We start from the raw sequence: 12,955 nt of genomic DNA, 5'->3' as shown, positions 1-12,955 counted from the left end.
CAAAATAAAATTTAGTTAGATTTCGTAGGTAAGTTGTACCTATCTTTAGTTAATGAGAGATTCGTAGGTAAGTTGTACCTATCTTTAGTTAATGAGAGAGAGAGAGAGAGAGAGAGAGAGAGAGAGAGAGAGAGAGAGAGAGAGAGAGAGAGAGAGAGAGAGAGAGAGAGAGAGAGAGAGTGGCTCCATAACCAGAACAATCTGAAGATGATTTGATAAGATGCTTGAGATTATATAATACCATATTTTTCCCATTAGTGATTTATATCAAACTTTATTATTATTATTATTATTATTATTATTATTATTATTATTATTATTATTATTATTATTATTATTATTATTATTATTATTATTATTGTTATTGTTATTGTTATCATTATCATGATCATTATTATTACTTGCTGAGCTACTACCCTCGTTGGAAAAGCAGGATACTATAAGCCCAGGGGTTCCAAATGGGAAAAATAGCCCGGTGAGGAAAGGAAAAAAGGAAAAATAAAATATTCTAAGAAGAGTAACATCATTAAAATAAATATATCCTATACAAACTATATAGACTTTAACAGAACAAGATGAAGAGAAATTAGATAGACTAGTGTGCCCGAGTGTACCCTTTTGTATAATTTGGACAAGACAGAAATATTACTCATATATAATTCTTATGTACAAACATTAACTCGAAACGCTTACATCATCTCAAAATCAAAATGCCCAATTTTGCTATGCGGTGGACTATGACCAGAGTGAGCCCAGCTTTGGATAAAATACAAGAATTAAGTTTGAGCTTATAAGCCAACATTCCAGAGAAAAAAACATTGATAGAATGTTAAAAGTGGCTTTTAATCTAACAAAATTTCAAGAACGTTTTCATGATCAGTATAATAAAAAAAGGTACACTGTTAAAAACCTTAATTTTAATAGGAAATTCTCCGAAAAAAATATATTGGTCTCAGCCGTATTTCAGTAAAATATAGGCGACCGTAATTTCACCCTATTTTGTTATTATCTTTTACCAGCTGGTGGCCGTAATAATATTTTTTTACGTGAATATACCATTTTTTAAAATGGTAAATGCCTTCAAACATTTATTCCAGGATTTTTACCGTTTTTACAGCAAGTTTTTAACAGTGTATTAGAACAAACACATTACATAAAAATTTAAATTTACTGTTTTTCGTATAATGATAAATGTTACTCAGTACTATGAACTGCGTTCAAATCACACGAGACCCATTGGCTTGTTTACAAAGGTCCCATCAAATAAATACGTACATGAAAAAGTTACCCCTTTCTATTCTAGTGAAAATTAATTGATAATGCTTCAGAAAAAATGTTTTGTTCTAATCAAACAATCGGTAGAATAACTTTTTATTCTAATAATAAAAGCCTCATATTCTTATTAACATAATGAATAACATTAGTACCTTCGTCAACGAAGTTGGAAGGAGGTTATGTTTTATGTGTGATACTGTGTTTGTGTGTTTGATTATGAACAGCTTCCTGGCCAGAATTTTAGTCGTAGAGTAATGAAACTTGCAGGAACTAACTATTATGTAAAAAGAAGTAAATAATTCAATTTTGGAAGGTCAAGTTCAAAGGCCAATGTCATGGTCAAGCAAAATGACCAATTCCCTTAATCAGCCATAAGTTTGGGCATAGTTGTCACAGACACTAAAAATTTGGTTATTATTTGAGTGTATGAAAATCCACGTCAATTAATGCATTATGGTCGAAGGTCAAGGTCAAGCAAAAGGTCAAATTCCAGTCATCAACCATAAGTCCACAATTTTAATCGTAAAGTAATGAAACTTGCAGGGATTTTAAACTGGTATGTAAAGAGCGGGGAATGATTGAATTTTGGAAGGTCAAAGGTTAAGTCACGGACGAGCAAAACGTCAAAAATCAGTTCAAAACGTCGAGAAATAAGATGCCGTGGTGGAGATCTGTGTTCTGCTAAGTGGCCCCCTAAAGTAAGCACTGTTTCTAGTAATCTTAATGATGTCTTTATCGTTGTCCAAAATTCATTATACACTAAATCTCCAAAAACACAAAAAAAGATCCTGTTTTTGGTAATCTTAATGATGTCTTTGTTGTGCAAAACCCATTATACCCCACATCTCCAATTAGACAAAAAAAAAAAAAGGTCCTGTTTCTATTAATCTTAATGATGTTTTTATTGTTGTCCAAAACTCCATATGCCCCAACTCTCCAAAAAAAAAAAAAAATAAATAAATAAATAAATACATAAAGGTCCTGTTTCTGATAATCTTATTGATGTCTTTATTGTCCAAAACTCATTATACCCCAAATCTCCAAAAAGACAAAAAAGGTCCTGTTTCTGATAATCCTAATGAAATCTTCATTGTTGTCCAAAACTCGCTATACCCCACATCTCCAAAAAGACAACAGAAAAAGGTCCTGTTTCTGATAATCCTAATGATGTCTTTATTGTTGTCTAAAACTCGTTATACCCCACATCTCCAAAAAGACAAAAGAAAATGGTCCTGTTTCTGATAATCCTAATGATGTCTTTATTGTTGTCTAAAACTTGTTATACCCCACATCTCCAAAAAGACAAAAGAAAATGGTCCTGTTTCTGATAATCCTAATGATGTCTTTATTGTTGTCTAAAACTCGTTATACCCCACATCTCCAAAAAGACAAAAGAAAATGGTCCTGTTTCTGATAATCCTAATGATGTCTTTATTGTTGTCTAAAACTCGTTATACCCCACATCTCCAAAAAGATAAAAGAAAAAGGTCCTGTTTCTGATAATCCTAATGATGTCTTTATTGTTGTCTAAAACTCGTTATACCCCACATCTCCAAAAAGACAAAAGAAAATGGTCCTGTTTCTGATAATCCTAATGATGTCTTTATTGTTGTCTAAAACTCATTATACCCCACATCTCCAAAAAGACAACAGAAAAGGGTCCTGTTTCTGATAATCCTAATAATGTCTTTATTGTTGTCTAAAACTCGTTATACCCTCATCTCCAAAAAGACAAAATAAAAAGGTCCTGTTTCTGATAATCCTAATATGTCTTTATTGTTGTCTATAACTCGTTATACCCCACATCTCCAAAAAGACAAAAGAAAAAGGTCCTGTTTCTGATAATCCTAATGATGTCTTTATTGTTGTCTAAAACTCGTTATACCCCACATCTCCAAAAATACAGAAGAAAAAGGTCCTGTTTCTGATAATCCTAATGATGTCTTTATTGTTGTCTAAAACTCGTTATACCCCACATCTCCAAAAAGACAACAGAAAAAGGTCCTGTTTCTGATAATCCTAATGAAATCATCATTGTTGTCCAAAACTCATTATACCCCACATCTCCAAAAAGACAACAGAAAAAGGTTCTGTTTCTGATAATCCTAATGATGTCTTTATTGTTGTCTAAAACTCGTTATACCCCACATCTCCAAAAAGACAGAAGAAAAAGGTCCTGTTTCTGATAATCCTAATGAAATCTTCATTGTTGTCTAAAACTCATTATACCCCACATCTCCAAAAAGACAACAGAAAAAGGTCCTGTTTCTGATAATCCTAATGATGTCTTTATTGTTGTCTAAAACTCGTTATACCCCACATCTCCAAAAATACAGAAGAAAAAGGTCCTGTTTCTGATAATCCTAATGATGTCTTTATTGTTGTCTAAAACTCGTTATACCCCACATCTCCAAAAAGACAGAAGAAAAAGGTCCTGTTTCTGATAATCCTAATGAAATCTTCATTGTTGTCCAAAACTCATTATACCCCACATCTCCAAAAAGACAACAGAAAAAGGTTCTGTTTCTGATGATCCTAATGATGTCTTTATTGTTGTCTAAAACTCGTTATACCCCACATCTCCAAAAAGACAACAGAAAAGGGTCCTGTTTCTGATAATCCTAATGATGTCTTTATTGTTGTCTAAAACTCGTTATACCCCACATCTCCAAAAAGACAAAAGATAAAGGTCCTGTTTCTGATAATCCTAATGATGTCTTTATTGTTGTCTAAAACTTGTTATACCCCACATCTCCAAAAAGACAGAAGAAAAAGGTCCTGTTTCTGATAATCCTAATGAAATCTTCATTGTTGTCCAAAACTCATTATACCTCAAAACTCCAAAAACACACACACAAAAAAGGTCTTGTTTCTGATAATCTTAATGATCTCTTAATTGAAAAAGTCATAACAAAGACAACCTAAAAACTTTTGACCTAAAATTATGCTAATCCAATTCCGCTGTGCTAGATTCAGCAATCACTTAATTTTGGAATAATCATCGACATTCGATTATGCAATAGATTAGCAGCGACAGGGCTCATTAACGTCCCTCTTCCCTGATGTCCTTTGTGTCAGTTGACATTATTCATTTCGAAGAGTCGTCAAAAATCAAGTTCAACTGAGTGGAAGAGACGCGAGGAACTCTTGAAATGTGTTGCCTGATTAGAAAAGACATGATTAGTTAATAGATTAACTATTTAACTTGTTAATGATGGATTGTTTTCATTGTATAAAGAAATACAAATTCCAGATTTCTTTTTTCTATTGTTTTTTTTTTGGGGTTGTGGTGGCCGATGTGGTAACATTTCTGACTGGTAAACGCCAGACTGAAGTTCGAGTCCCGTTCAAAGTCGTTAGTTTCTTTGGTCGCAGCAACCTCACCATCCTTGTGAGTTAAAGATTAATGGTTTGGAGGAGCCTATAGGTCTATCTGCTGAGTCATCAGCAACCATTGCATGGCCCTTCTTGGTCCTGGCTTAGGTGGAGAGGTGGCTTGGGCGCTGAGCATATGTAATATGGTCAGTCTCTATGGCATTTGTCCTGCTCGATATGCCCCTGCCATTCATGAGCGGCCTCTAAACCTTTAAGACATCAGACCTCACCTTCACCTGAAAGGGGATTTGATGAAAATAGATATTCCTTAAATTTGTGATATGTATTTCTCGATATTGAGCGGCTGACATCATGATGTCATTAATTTCTTTTAATGTAGATGTGTTTCATTACTGTTTTTAATGTAGTAACAGTATTTCACAGAGCTTGTGCCCTGATATCTCTCTCTCTCTCTCTCTCTCTCTCTCTCTCTCTCTCTCTCCTCTCTCTCTCTCTCTCTCTCTCTCTCTCTCTCTCTCTCTCTCTCTCTCTCTCTCTCTCTCTTATATATATATATATATATATATATATATATATATATATATATATATATATATATATATGTATATACATATATACAGTATATATTCATATATATATGTATATACATATATACAGTATATATTCATATATGTATATACATACACACACACACACACATATATATATATATATATATATATATATGTATATATATAATACTTCTCATGTAGTTTATTAATTTCCTTATTTTCTTTACTCACTAGGCTATTTTTCGCCGTTGGAGTCCTTGGCCTTATAGCACCCTACTTTTCCAACTAAGGTTGCAGCTTAACTAGAGAGAGAGAGAGAGAGAGAGAGAGAGAGAGAGAGAGAGAGAGAGAGAGAGAGAGAGAGAGAGACTAAGTTTAATACAACTGCTTTTACTTTCTACAAAAGACTCTACAGACTGTACTGCGTTAGTAGCTAAAAGATTACAGTATCTGGAGATGTAAGAGCAGTCCCTCTGGGATCAAGAGAGCTACAAAAGTTTTGTGATATCATACATTATTCAGCTTTATTTTTTTTCTTCTTTTATTTACCTATATTGGCTCTCTTTTAACGTTTCCTTTCTATGCCATTTCTTTTATTTTCTTCTTCCTATTCATCTTTTGATCATGAAAAAGAGACTAATTTCCTTACCTCTGTTAATATATAAAATATTTATTTTAATGCTGTTACTGTTCTTAAAATACCTTATTTTGATTGTTAATTACTTTTTTTTTGTAGTTTATTTGTTTCTTCTTTTCCTTTCCTCCCTGGGTTATTTTCCTTGTTGGAGCCCCTGTGCTTATAGCATCCTGCTTTTCCAACTAGGGTTGTAGCTTGCAAGTAACAACAACAACAACAACAACAACAACAATAATAATGATAATAATAATAATAATGATAATAATAATAACAATTCAATGTCATGTATCAACTTAATAAAAATCTTGTGATATTATTTTTTATTACGTTATAGGCGAGTTTTTTTTTTTTTTTATAAGTATTTGGTGATTAAATTCTAAAATGGCTTCGTTTCAATTAATGAAGAAGCACTTTTTATCATCTTTTCAATAGACCTTTGGTGATTGTTTTTTCTATGTTATTCATTGCGAAAAAATCCATCGCCTTTGTTAAAGCAGTGAGGCAATACTAAATGTTCAATCAAAAAAAAAAATAAATAAATAAATAAATAAAGCGCTTACTGTTCTACATAAAGAAAAGAAAAAAAAATCATCTCCCCTGACACAAGGCAATATTAGCTGTTGGGTCTGCCCCGGTGGTTTAAACTCACTGTCATAATACCTTTTTTAACTACTTTAATCTTTCATCGTTAGATTCACACCTTTTTCATCTATTCCTTTCTAATGTTACCTTAATAATGTGTTTTAAAATATTCTGTTTTAATTGTTCTTTACTTATATCGTTTATTTATTTCCTAATTTCCTTTCCTCTCTTGGTTATTTTTTCCTGATGGAGCCCTTGGGCTTATAGCATCTTTCTTTTCCAACTAGCGTTGTAGCTTAGCTAGTGATAATAATAAAAATAATGATAATAATAATAATAGTAATAATAATAAAAATAATAACAACGGTTGTAATAACAATAATAATAATAATAATAATAATAATAATAATAATAATAATAATAATAATAATAATAATAATAATAGCTTTTATAAAAGGAATCGAAATACTCTGTCCTTATAATAAGCTACCTATAACCAAGACATTTCTAAGCAATTATTACCATAATAATTGCGACTCCAGTTACATAAACATTACAAAGAAAGCCGTTAACACGACTTCTGTATCACCGAATTAAACCCTTCCCACCAATGCAACGACAGGTTGAACATTCCACACGGTTTTTTGAAATCCCAAAACGCCACTTTTAGTACCAATTTCTTTTCCTTCCTTTTACACGAGAAGGAACTTTCTTCGGATCATCATAGTCTCTTAGGATTTTGTTTCCATTGCCTGGCCCTCCTTAGCCTTATCTTGGGTGGAGAGGGGGCTTGGGCGCTGATCATGTGTATATATGGTTAGCTTCTAGGGCATTGTCCTGCTTGATAGAGCAATGTCACTTTCCCTTGCCTCTGCCATTTGTGACGGCCGAGAAAGAGGTTATGACTCAAAGGCAGGATGCAATCAACTGAGTGAGTTTGTTATAGAACACTCTCCTTTATATACAAAACCTCAAGGCCACAGGCATTTTCATGTTCACAAGACAGACAATGTTACAGAGGAAAACCAGAGACATGATTATTCAGGTTCTTTTTAGTGCGAGGGAAGAGTGCAGATACAAGCATGATATATACAAGATAATTTATGTACGATCGTGTGACACACGGTTGGTACATGCCCCCCCCCCCAAAAAATGACATACTGTACATGTTAAATAGGGCGCCCTGATCTAGAGAGGCGAACTGTAGGCGGTTTATCTTGCAGAAGATAAGCAGGTTTTAGACAATCAATGGAGACCCAGTCTTCTTTGCCACGAATGTTTAGGAGGAATGCTTTCGTACTGCGTCGGATCACAAGAAAAGGGCCCGTGTAAGGGGGTGTTAGCGGTGGCTTGTTAGTGTCGTTGCGCAGGAAGACGTGCGTTGCAGAGTGCAAGTCCGTTGTTATGTGATGCTTCGCTGGGGGCTTGTAAGTCTGGCGGCACAGAGTAAATTTTCCCACGACGTGACGTATGCGCTGGAGATCGTCGGAGGAGGTTGTAGAAGGAAAAAATTCGGCAGGGACGACCAACGGGTCGCCATACACCATTTCAGCTGCCAAGACGTTGAGGGCGTCTTTAGGAGTGGTCCTTAGTCCCAGGAGGACCCAGGGAAGCTGAGTAAACCAGTTGGAATCCTTGCAGCGGGATATCAAAGCTGCTTTGAGGGTGCGATGAAAACGTTCAACCATTCAATTGGCAGCGGGGTTGTAGGCCGTTGTCTGATGTAGGGTGATGCCCAGGAGATTCGCTAATGATGTCCACAATTGAGAGGTGAAAGTGGTTCCCCTGTTAGAAGTAATATGCTCAGGGATACCGAATCTTGCAATCCATCCAGAGAGTAAGGCAGATGTACAAGAGGCAGACGTTGCAGTTTCCATGGGAATGTCTTCAGGCCAACGAGTGGAGCGGTCGATGACGGTAAACAGGTAACGATGTCCTTGTGATGTGGGTAGGGGGCCTACAACGTCGACGTGAATGTGTGCGAATCGACGCTGAGGTTGAGGAAAGGTGCCCACTTCTGAATCCGTGTATCGATGTACTTTGGAAGTTTGGCAAGAAGCACAGGTGCAGACCCAATCCTTAACATCCTTAGAAAAGCCGTGCCAAATGAACTTTGCCTTCAGCAGCTGTGCAGTAGAACGGCACGAGGGATGTGAAAGGCCGTGAATGAAATCAAACACCTGTCGGCGCATGGGAGCAGGAATCCAAGGTCGTGGTCTGCCAGTACTGACGAAACAGAGGAGGGTGGTGTTGGAGTCTTCGAGGGGGAAGTCTTCCCAACGGAGGGACGTGCAGGATGTCCTACATGCTTGATATTCTGGATCCTGTCGTTGGGCTTCAGCCAGGGCATTGTAATCCAATCCCAGTTGAACGGCAGCTAGCGTGTTTCTTGACAGGGCATCGGCAACGGGATTCATTTTCCCAGGGACGTATTGAAGGGTGCAATTGTATTCAGCCACGGCGGAGAGATGTCGGCGTTGCCGGGCGGACCAGGCATCAGACTGTCGAGTAAAGGCGTGCACCAGAGTCATGTGGTCAGTGCAAATGACGAAGGGCGTACCTTCCAAGAAATGATGAAAGTGACGGACAGCCAAGTGCACCGCGAGCAATTCTCGATCGAAGGTAGAGTAGCCCGATTCTGCCTTGAACAGTTTTCTGCTGAAGAAGGCCAATGGGCGGGGCGAGCCGTTGACCACCTGCTCGAGTACTGCACCAACAGCGACGTCGCTGGCATCGGTGGAGAGAAGGAGATGGGCATGTGGGATAGGAAAAGTGAGAGCCGCACCAGTTGATAGGGCCTTCTTTGCATTGCAGAAGGCTGCTTCTTGAAGGGGACCCCACTTCAGGTCCTTTGGCTTGCCCTTGAGGGAGGCGTAGAGGGGAGCAAGAGTGGCGGTAAGGGCTGGCAGAAAACGGTGATAATAGTTAATCATGCCCAAGAACTCCTGCAGAGCTTTGATGGTCGAGGGCGCGGGGAAGTTCTGAACGGCTGCTACCTTCTCAGGGAGGGGATGGACCCCTTCAGGAGTGATGCGGTGCCCTAAGAACGACACTTCGTTGGCGCCAAAGGTACACTTATCGTACCGGACTACAAGGCCGTTTTGTTGCAGGCGGTCGAGCACCATGCGCAGGTGACGGAGGTGTTCCTCTTTTGGGGAGGAGAACACAAGTATGTCGTCCACATAACATACACAGAAAGGGAGGTCCCCTAAGATGCCATCCATGAGACGTTGAAACGTGGCCCCAGCATTACGAAGGCCGAAACAGGAGTAATTGAAGGTGTATGTACCAAACGGAGTGGTGATGGCAGTCTTGGGGATGTCTTCTGGGTTCATAGGCACCTGATAATACCCCTTCAGGAGGTCGAGCGTAGAGAAAACCTTCGCTTTGTGCAGGTAGGAGGTCACGTTGGCAATGTTCGGGAGAGGGTAGTGATCCGATCCCGTTCTGTTTGCATGTTCAGGCGCCTGTAGTCCCCGCACAGACGAAGGGAGCCATCTTTCTTCAGAACGATGTGTAAGGGTGATAACCATGGGCTGGAGGCCTTATGGCAAAGGCCCATTTCCTCCATTTCGGCGAACGTCTGTTTGGCGGCTGCCAATCGTTCCGGTGCCAGACGTCTGAATTTTGCGAAGACTGGGGGTCCTGTCGTCTTGATATGGTGATAAATACCGTGCTTGGCAGGAACCTTGGGCGTTTGGCGAAGTTCTGGAAGGAAAACTTCCGGGTACGACGTGAGGAGGTGGGCGTAGTCATCCGTGGGTGCGCTAATGTGGAGAGCGAGGTTAGAGGGGGGGGGGGTTGAAGAGGTGTCGACAAGTACGAGTCTGCGTTGACCAATCGTCGGTGGGCGATATCGACCAGAAGGTGGAAATGAGAGAGAAAATCCGCACCGAGGATTGGCATTGTGACGTCAGCAACGAGAAACTTTCAATTGAATTTACCGTTTCCGAATGATAATGTGAGGTTCTCGTAACCGTAGGTGGGTATCGCAGATCCGTTGGCAGCTACCAAGCGGACGTCGGAAAAGTGTAGACAGACTACGTCGTGTCTTGAAGAGTTTCCTTGGCAAAAGAGAACGACAAGCATGTAAAAAGAAAAGATTAGAAACACGGGAGGCCACTGCCATGAGCGATGGCCTACTTACACGTTTTTGGCCACTGACAATCTTCGGCACATTTCTTCGTGGTTGCCCCGAATCTGAAGTGGTAGTAGCAAAACTGCGGCGGATGGGAGGTAGTAAGTGGCTGTAGAAGTCGTTTGTTGGGGCGCAAGCGATTGGTGGGTGGTGGGTAGCTTTGTCGCCGCTTCGGTACGTCACGGGGTAGGCGTGCATGTCCTACGGCATTCATGTCAGCTTCGGTTGACGTTGAATAGGCATCCTCGTCGTCAGGGGTGGAGGTGTTGATGGAGGTCTTGAAGTGGCTGTCCATAAGGGCGTTGGCTTTGGTCATCAAGTCCTTTATGGGTAAACTATCTACATCGGGTATTGCAGCGCGTTTAGGTCCGGGTAAACGGCGTATCCAAAGGGCACGAAGTAGGTTCACCTCTCGAGGAGAGCCGTCTGCGACAGGTTGAAGGCGAGCGATACTGGTCATTTCCCTGAGGGCAAGCGAAGCCCTTTGGTCCCCCAACGGTTGTTGAGAGAGCTGAAAAAGCTTTGCTATACGGGCGGCTGGCGATGGCGAGTACTGCTGCAGAAGGTATGTTTTGAGGGCGTCATACGCTATTGGGGTGTCTCCTTGCTCACAAAGCCAGTCGGATATTTCTGGGAAGGTGTCCTCGGGTATTGCCACGAAAACATAATCTGCTTTGGTGGTTGAGCGAGTCACGCCGTTGATGCGAAACTGGACTTCTGCGTGCTGAAACCAAGCAAACACCTCTCCGGTGGCGAATGACGAAAGTTTCAATGCTGGAGCCGCAGCGCTAACTTCCGTAGAGTCCGCCTTAGTACCAATGATGGAGGGGCGAGGGGGGTGGGGGTGGAAGGCGGTGGGAGCGAGTCGACTTCCGGGGTCACCAATGTGACGGCTGAGAGAGAGGTTATGACTCAAAGGCAGGATGCAATCAACTGAGTGAGTTTATCATAGAACACTCTCCTTTATGTACAAAACCTCAAGGCAACAGGCATTTTCATGTTCACAAGACAGACAATGCTACAGAGGAAAACCAGAGACATGATCATTCAGGATCTTTTTAGTGCAAGGGAAGAGCGCAGATACAAGCATAATATATACAAAATAATTAATGTACGATCGTGTGACACGCGGTTGGTACACATTCATGAGCGGCCTTTAAAGCCTTTGATACTTATAAAAAGTAACTAGTTTTGGATATTTTTCCTTTTCCAAGGCTTCGGATTATTATAGACTCTGGGTATTTTTTTTCCTAACTGCGGTGATGTTTTATTTCTATTTTGATAGAAACACGTTCTTTACAGTTTTGGTTCTAACAATTCGCATTCTGGAGATTTGCAGTAGTCAATCCTGGTAATAACACAGTTTATCACATTTTTTTTTTTTTTTTTTTTTTTTTTTTACAGAATTTTCACGCGGGTACTTTATTATAAACGCAATATTTCTTAGATGGTAACCAGCAGTTTTTATTACATTATTTATTTTGACATTGAGAGACAGGTTATAGTCAAGAAATACACCTAGATATCGAACTTTACTAGATATCGGCACTGAGTCATTACTTGCCAGAGTGATTTGAGGGGTACACTCGGGCTACCTATTTTGTTTATTTTCTCTTCCTATTCCTTTTTTTTAAATAATACAGAACTTTCATTTTCATAAAATTAAGACAGTTAAAGGAACAAAAATAATCCTAGAACATTAATTTTCATGCCCAAAATTATTAAGACAATAGAAACAAGATATAAGCATAAGTATTGTTGCAAAATCGTAGCAGGGAACATCTGGAGAAGAAATTAATTATTTTGGATCACATCTATTTAATGCTGGTCCACACGCTACGTTTTGCACAACCTTTTGTCCGCACAGTTCAAGACGTTGCAGATAAAACGTTGCATGTGGACAGGAAAACCGCGCAGTTTTGACTCCAGCACAAGATGGTACAGCGATGACTGAGCTAGGAGAGCATAGATATCCATGAACTGTGCAGACAAGTCGGTAGTGTAGACGGTAGCACCGTCTTTCGTTTCATTTTGTGCCTTAGTTTTAATTCAACAAGCGACAATGGCAGACTTTAGGCAATGTTCTCGAGAGTTCCTCACAGAAATTATTGCATTGTACGAAAGTTTCCCATGCATTTGGCGTGTCAAATCAAAGGATTATAGTGACCGGGATAAAAAGGGGAAGGCTTATGAAAGCTTAGTGGAACATTTCAAATTGATAAAAATGCCAACAGAGACATGGAGGTAAAAAAAAATATTCTTTGAGAAGTGTTTACCGCAAAGGCTCATCACATAGTTCACGCAGTAATTTAATATGGGAGAAATTTGGCTTTTCAAAAGCCCCTTTTGCGACCACTTTGAACACCAGGTGCTTCTGAGACGTTCCAATCTTTTTTTTTTTTTTTTTTTTTTTTTTTTTTTCACCATACAACACGT

This window comes from Palaemon carinicauda, chromosome 42 (genome assembly GCF_036898095.1).
Source record: "Palaemon carinicauda isolate YSFRI2023 chromosome 42, ASM3689809v2, whole genome shotgun sequence".
Lineage (NCBI taxonomy): Eukaryota > Metazoa > Arthropoda > Malacostraca > Decapoda > Palaemonidae > Palaemon > Palaemon carinicauda.
The sequence above is the reverse complement of the archived record's forward strand: the minus strand, read 5'-3'. Positions refer to the sequence as shown.